Here is an 8866-nt window from a genome sequence, read left to right on the forward strand (position 1 = left end):
CACAAAATGTGCCTACAAATTGCAGATTAATTACGTTGTAAATGTTGCTGGTAGAATATTGAAATGTCGGAGTTTGAAACAAATTCCCACTCCTAGCTGTGGCTACACATTATCAAGAGTGACATGTTGAATTATTGCAGGCTGTGTATTCTGGAATGTAGGCTAATGCTGAAGTTAACGTTTTTTTTTAGAGGAACAATTAAAAGGATACGTTCTTTCTTGTTCATGTTATGTCTTGCTGAGGTTTTGCTTTTAATTAATATGCTCCAATTATACTCTGTTTTGCTTTTCAATATATAATGAAAATTATTTTTGTGTTTAAACTTAAGTTTTGTCCTCAGGCTTGCCTGTTAAAAGACCTATTTCCCTGTAACTCACAGATACATAGCTACAATACACGTCTGCTTGTTTTGGGGACTCTGCGCGCGTGAGACTGTATCGTATCCATGATCGTATCCTACCATCTTTCATGGTTTGAATTGCGCAGAGCCTTGAAACACGTTGGTCTTTTTGCCAATCCGCCGGGAGTGAGAGGTTCATCCGCACTAATTTACGCACGCGTGCGCGATCGCGCACGCACAAACACACAACACGCACACACACACACACACACACACACACACGCACACGCACCAACACACACACACGCACACACACACAAACGAACTCAGTTTCCCTCTCTCGCGTTTCCTTTAATTATTAGAGAAAGCAGACGATTGGGTGTACTGTTCTCGACTCTTAATTCTCGTCTGAATTCATTTTCACCTTCCCGCGCGAAGCGCGAAAAGCTTAGACGTTTGATTTAAATATTATAGAAAGAAGACGATTCGTTACACCATTTTCGACTCTTATTAAGCCCTATTTATCTGAATTCAATTCAATTCATTTAATATAAACAACAAATTAATTCATTCATAGACCTACACAAACATCACATGCATTGCAGCCCTTGAATATCATCCCCTCGTCCTTATGTTTTAGGTGTGAACAAAAATGACAACCACCGAGTAGGAATTGGGCAATGCAACAGTTACCGTATTATTTATCACTCTCAATCAGATGCGTTCACAGTTTTCACACCTCTTAAAAAATGTTTCTGGAATTCATATAATGATACGTGTACTGTGTTTATTATTTAAATCTAATGAATTCTTTAATTTCCTCAGCCAAATCCTTTCTCAAATACAAAAATATTAAGAATGTGTACAGGCTTACCTTGAAATAACTGAAGAGACAAACGGCCACTGTAAGTCTTGAACACGCCAGGTCTGGAACTTCAGTCTTCATCTACCCCCCCCCCCCCACACTGCAGGGTCGGAGGGACCGCATGTGCGTTCCTAAAATCTCCAGGAAAGGGGTATTTTTTCGCGCGAACAAATCCGGCCCGAGAATTGTAAAAAAAGGGGGTGTATTTGACTTTTCACCCGGAGATTTCTCTAAAAAGGGAGTGGGTTTTTTCTCTCTCTCTCTCAGCGAAAAGCCGGCGAAAGAGGGATTCAGAAATGTTGGCAGTCCTGAGATAGGGGGGGGGGGAGGTGCTTTCAAAGGGAGGGAACGCGCATACTCGTACTCTAAATATAACTGAGTGGGGGGGGGGGGGGGGAGCCGGGCATCTACTGTACATGATTGCACTTTTTAAGCGCTCACGCGCTGGCGCACTTTACGTCTAGGCTATAATAATACCTTGCAAAATAACGAAAAATTATTCTGAAGTTTATGAAGTGCTTGTTCGCGCACGTCGCGCAACTACTTTTAATGATCGTGACAAACTGTATACGTGTAGGCTATACAGTTATACATACATTAAAAAAAAAATCATTTATCATGCATTATGCTGAAAGGAAACCATCACATTTTTTTCCTTCTTCTTCTTCCTTTTTTCCCCTCTTTTTTTTTGTAATCTCCGGGAGGGGGGATGATTGTACAGGCTACCCCCCCCTACCTCAAGCCAGGGGGGATGCAGCCCCCCCCCCATCCCCCCGGGATTTACGCCCCTGATTGTTAGTAACAAGACTGTATGAATGGTATATGTGATAGTTTATTACCATGCTTGCTTGAATACTAGGTATCGACCTTTCCATACTCATAAATAATATTGTTAAATATTGCCCCCCCCCCAAAAAAAAAAAAAAAAACAACAACAAAACAAAACAAAACAAAACAAAACAAAACAAACAAAAAAAAAAATCATGAAAAATGAATGTAGTCAAATTGTATAAAATGTACAGAATCTGAATGCAGTATCGTACAATTTTTCGGGATGCAGAAATGTAATTTGAATTATTGAATTATTTATCTTGGTTAACCGATTACAGACACGTGTATACACATCAGTATTAATTGTTGTTTATCATTATACATTACTTGTACATAATAATTTAGCATATTGATAACTTATTTTATTCAAATTTGTTGTTCATAGGTATTATTGACGATGACGAAGATCTATTCGTCTGATATAGTTTACTGCGTGAACATGAATATACCCTCATCAGATTATTTACTGTTTCGAGTGTGATTCGTTTATATAAGTATAAGTATGTATCATGTAGAGTGCAAAATATGTATCTGTATTTGAAATATTTATTCAATCATAATGAATTGAAATGGATTCCTAGTATTCTGATAGTACAGACAATTGGTCATGTTATACTGTTATCGTGGTAATATTATAGGCCTTTATGTGCTCAGCATTGGTCAGGCTGCATTACATTTAGAAATATTTTTTTTTTCGGATTTTAAATATTTGCATTTTGTTGCAAAAGGTTACATGATAGCTTTCACTCCTACTTTGCTGTTGCTTGCTGTGAGATGAAATTAAAATTCACGTGATACACTTAAAAACAAAGAAACTCCATTGTAATGATTGGGCATTATCTTTTTAAACCAAATAATGCTATGCGGTTGGAAGAAAGTTTAGCTAAGAGGAACGGTTTCCAAACAGTACTTTGTTCTGTACGTTTATAGCTTCATGGGTGTATAATATGTTCGATGAATTTTTAATGTTTTTCTGTGAAGAAATAGTGTAAATTCAATACCGAAAAACACCCATAATTAATCCAAAATAGCGATAGAGTGAGTTTGGTTAATGCTCAACAATGTACTCTGATTAGCGACATTATGTACGGGGGATTAATCTTATTTCAAATTTAGGCAAACAGTTCAAATCTTAATATTGTGTAACCATCAAAGTATTGGGTTTGTGATCATTTTCACTGAATCCACTAGCGTGCAGAAATAATATGATTCATCTGTTGTGTACTGACGGCTAGCCCCCCCCCCCCACAGAAAAAAAGAAAGACGTAAAATACCCATACAATTTTTTTTCCACTGAACTGTCAAACCTGCCAAAATGAAACGATTATTTTTAGCATTGGTAACAAATAGAAATGAGATGAGAAGAATGATAGCCATGGCAACCATGATTGCATTGAATCATACACATATTATCATTATCCAGTCAATGAGCCATGTCATTAGCACCTCGATTAGTTTAATTGATGAAAACCGAATTTAATTATACTATGATTAGGATGAGTAGGTGATCATAAACGGATGAAGGCAGTGTTGAGAAAGCGCCAGCAAACAATAATGTAGGCATAGTGATGCGCATCAATATTATCATTATTAAAAAAACAATTTCCGCCATTCAAGGGCAATGTACAATGCTAACATGCAACAACAAAAGAGAAAACAAAGTAGAAGGAAATTAGCCTCCATATATAGTTGACGACGTCACTATATCATTTTAAAAAGAATTAACATTACAATGGTGAAGCTCGATTCAAGTGCAAGCTGTTAATACTGATATCAATTATCACATTTTTCATTTATGAATGTACATGCAATTGAACTGTGAAAACAAGAAAGGAAGAGAAAAACGACCTCCAATAAGAGGAGAAGAAGAAGAAGAAGAAGAAGAAGAAGAAGAAGACCAAAGATATTAAAACATAGAGAAGGTTTAATAAAATATGATAGGATAATGAATGATGCATAGATGAAGAATAAAAGATGACGAGAGGGAATTCAAAAGAGGGAGGAAGGAATTCGTAGGTGGAAGAGCAATATAGACACTGAGACAGACAATAAGAGACAGGGGAGAGACATAAGAAAGGGAGAGGGCAGGGAGAAAGAGGGACAAATAGACAAAGAAAATGAGACAGAGAGAGAAAGAGAGAGAGAGAGAGAGAGACAGAGAAAGAGAAGGAGAAAAACAGAGAGATTCTATATGGATGCCGTGTGGGATGTTGATAGGTGTATCTGAATAAAGACATTACACTGGAATATCGTGGTAGGCCTAATATTTTGAATTTCACCTCCTGTAATGGTCTTAGTTTTATATTTACTCAAGTAAGAGTTTTACATAAATATTTCATGTTTGCGAGTGCATGAGTGAATATACACTGCATGCTAAGTTAAAGATAAAGTTTAGTTCTGGTCATGCAATTGCATTGTGAAAGAAACGGTGTGGAATAGATCAGAAAAAGTTGATCATGTAGCATATAAATAATTGGTCTGTACTGCAAGGTTCTGGAGTCATGAAAATGACAAGAAACTCGGCCCAGTCTTGGTAAAGTAACAAGCACTGTACACAGAAAGATGTATATGGGACCACACAAACATGCGACATAAAAGTCGGGTTTCATTTTTAATAAATAATACAATATTTATATAGCGCAAAATAAACATAAGTTTCTCTTTGCGCTGTACAAGCATAATTATAATCACATAAAATGAATCAACACAGAGAAATATACAAATCTTATACTACTAAAATGACTAACTTAACATAGTAAATAACATAATAAAGAGATAGCTAACATGGTCAAAAACAAAGAACGTAAGTCAGGATAGTTTAAACTAATTAATTAAGGCCAAAGAGGTGCGTTTTTAGTGAAGATTTGAATGTTGCAGCAGTGGGTGCCTGTCGTATGAATTTGGGGAGATTGTTCCAAAGGTTTGGTCCAGCAACTGCAAATGATCTGCCCCCATAGAATATAGTATTGGTTTTTGGTACACAAAGTAATGCTTGATTGCTTGAACGGAGGGTTCGGGGTGGGTGGTATTGTTTGAGCAAATCAGTCAGGTATGAAGGAGAAGAACTATGTTGTGCTTTAAATGTAATTAATAAGAGTTTGAATTTCATTTTTAAGCTATTACATCATGTACTTGTCATATATAGAATATGAAGGCATTTGAAGAGCCATGTTTTTCAGGGAATCCTTTTCTCTCTCATGTTCTTCCTCACTTGCATAATAGCAATTATAACGCAAACAAAGTATTGTTCACCTCTCCCCAGAACTCAACGTTCTAATAATCGCAATGGGAAAATAAACGAGAATTGTCGAGTTTCTTTTTTTTACTTATAGGTACCCCCCCCTCCCCAGAAAGAAAAAAAAACACATAAAATACCTTTTTTTTTAAAGGGAATTTTTCACTGAACTGTAAACCTGCCAAAATTAAATCCTTATTTCTAAGCATTTGTAACAAATAGAAACGAGATGAGAAAGAATGAACGCCATGGCGACCAGAAGTGCAATGCACCGTGCACGACATACACATATCATCAATAGGGACTTTTAGATTCGCACGAAGACAATGGGGATTGCTACGATCGACGTCCTTTTAATGCACTGCCTTGAATGGACGTCACACGTATCAGTCCACGCAAATCTAAAAGTCCCTATTATCCAGTCAATGAGCCATGGCATGAACACCTCTATTAGTATAATTGCTGAAAACTGAATTCAACTCTACTATGATTAGGACAAGTAGGTGATCATAGACGGATAAATGCAGTGATGAGAAAGCGCAAGCAAGTAATAATTTAGGCATAGTGATGTTGTGGATCACTATTATTCAAGGACAATGTCCGCCATTCGAGACCAATTATTATAATTCTAAAATGCAACAACAAAAAGAGAGAATAAAGAAGAAAGACAATGGCCTCCTTAGGTGACGAAGTCGCTTTGTCATGCTCGAATCATCTCCAGGCTAATACTTATATACAATAGGAAAAATAGATAGAAAAACTACTTCATAATGTCTATAAAATTCGTTATAACCAAGAAATCTAAAAGTGATAACGATCTTCACAATTATAAATTAGCAAACCATCTTTCATGGACCTCCTAAAGATCGCCATAGAGTAAGTCCAATAGGATCTATTTTCATTTTATTTCTTCCTCCATGCTTAATGACTAAATTGTTCACTGTGTCCTTCTAATGACGCTGCAAGATGTATATATTAGGAGGACATATGTAGTGAAAAAATAAGTCATTAAGTAGATTTGGTCAAACGATGGAACAATATAATTACTGCCCTTTACGTACGTTTGCAGGCAGAGGAAACGTAAAGAAACGAAAGGTTTAATCATAAGTCACAAGTTTCTTTATTTATATTGTTTTTCATTTAGGGTAAGGGTTAATATACTAGTTAGTATGATGTCCGGTTAATGTAACATGTAGGGTTATATACAGATGTACTGTTAATACAACAAGTTGGTATATATATATATATATATATATCAGTGGTGGATCCACGTGGGGGCTGAATCAGCCATCCCCCCCCCCAAAAAAAAAGGGGGCTATAAGGCGGGCCCTTGGACCCCATCAAGAAGGGCTAGCGCTCAATGCGCTGGCAGTGCGCTCTGCGCAAACGCTGGTTTTTCCCACTCCCAAATTCGGAAATCCTAGATCCCCCGCCGCATATTAACTCGTAGATAGACCCTATATAATGTTTATAGATATTGGTGTAAATTGATGTACACATACAAATGAGTATAGGCACGCACTTTGCAGCTCCTCTCTGATTGGTCCGATGGTATACAACATCTACCACACACATTGAGCCAGCCATTGTCTGTAATGTTTATTTAGCAGGAACACACCCGCTCTATAACATCTATAACAGAAATCAATTGCGACCAGCCGCCAAATTGAAGTGTCATTTATTAGATGAACTACAAGAACCTTTTGCACTTGCGCATTTTCCATCTATCAGTTTGTGTGCAAACAAGCACCCTTCCACGCAATCTCGAAATAAGAGCAGAGGACAATTTCTATTAAGGTAAGACTTATAAAGGGTCAAATGGGGTTTTATTAAAGAATTCGATGAGGATGATCAACTGTATTGGATAACAAATTTATCGAAAGCTGAATTTTATACATGTATATTTTAAAGAATTACAAAATAAAGCTCTCTTGAATTGTTTTTTTTTTCGGGGGGGGGGGGGGGGTTAAGTTTTTAATCTTTAAACTTTAAAGAAAACTTGTCTAATTTCTTAGAAGTTTCAACTTTGTTATGTCTACCTATAACATTAATGACCCCATTTAGCATGTTTGGTTAATACAAACATTAAAAACATTCGCAAAGCGTTCCTTGATTCATCTTCATCTTTTTATATAATTGTTCGTAAATGTCAGAAAACGGTATTACTTTTACAGTGATGAATCCCTTACTTTTTTTCTTCTTCAATTTACAATAGATGGAGAGACATAAATCCATTGTTACCCTGAGAGACTTGTTCCTACTTCTTTGCACTTCATCCGTCATTGGTGAGTTATAATGAATTTAGTCTTTTATTTTAATTAATAAGGAGCATAATCGCGGTCTAGATCAGTTACATTTGTGGCAAAAGCCCAATTTTAGGGTTTTGAGACATTGGATATTGTAAAAGATTGTTTGGTATCAACGTGTTCAGAAGACCTTCCTTCCTGGGTGGAATTCCTCGAAAATATACTGCTGAAAAACAGTTGCAATCATATTTCAAATTATATCCCTTATCGTAAGATTGTTGCATTAGAAGTGTATACAACAACAAGAAGAATAGTTTTACTATAAAAGACTTTTCCTGCCGACTACATCGGAACAGTTCATTTTTTGTTTGCTGACGTCACGCATAGTTCCCTATTACCTTCGGGATGCGTTTTCCCAGCGAGCGTACCGGATTTCAAATGCCTCCGCACGGGCAACTCCCGCTGTGTCACGGCGCTGTTAAAGGCCCGGCCACACAGAGGGGGACGCACGGCCAGCGCATTGGAAATTTTGCAATTTGGGCCAGTGCGTTGTCGTTCGCTAGGCGTGCGTCATCATTCGTTACTCGTTCGTCGAGCGCGCTGGACCCACGCTATGCATTCGTCGTCATTCGCTGTGTGCGTCGGGATTTTTTGAGCATGCTCAAAAGTGTGCGTGGAGCTCGACGCATAAATGTACACTCCAAATGCACGCCAGACATGCGTGGAGTGCGCTAGATCAGCGCCAGACATACGCGAAGCACACGCCCTGTATATGCACAGCGCGCTAGCTACACGCTGTGCATTTTGTGTCAGCTCGCTAGCTTTTCCAAAATCATGACAAAAGTTAGGCACACGGCCTTTTCCGATTTCCAATGCGCCGGCCGTGCGTCGTCTATGTGTGACCACCTCTGTTGAGAACGCGGTGCATGCGTGGACCATTCGTCCAGCGGGCTAGCAACACGCTCTGCATTCGTGGAAGTTGTTATCATGTGCGCTCTGTGTACGGTTTGTATGCGCACTGTATGCGCCCTGTATGCGCTCAGCGCGCTAGTAACACGCTCTGCATTCGTGGAAGTTGTTATTATGTGCGTTCTGTGTACGGTTTGTATGCGCACTGTATGCGCCCTGTATGCGCTCAGCGCGCTAGCAACACGCTATGTATTTGGTGTCAGCTCGCTGTAGCTTCGACAAAAGTTGGGTGCACGACAACGCACTGGCCAAAATTGCAAATTTCCAATGCGCTGGCCGTGCGTTCCCCACACCCACAACAAAAAGTGAGTCACCCTTACTCAAATTGATGAGTCACTGGTTTGTCCGTACAGCGAAACACTTGAAGGATCATGTGAGT

This window comes from Strongylocentrotus purpuratus, unplaced genomic scaffold (genome assembly GCF_000002235.5).
Source record: "Strongylocentrotus purpuratus isolate Spur 01 unplaced genomic scaffold, Spur_5.0 spur5_scaffold_21, whole genome shotgun sequence".
Lineage (NCBI taxonomy): Eukaryota > Metazoa > Echinodermata > Echinoidea > Camarodonta > Strongylocentrotidae > Strongylocentrotus > Strongylocentrotus purpuratus.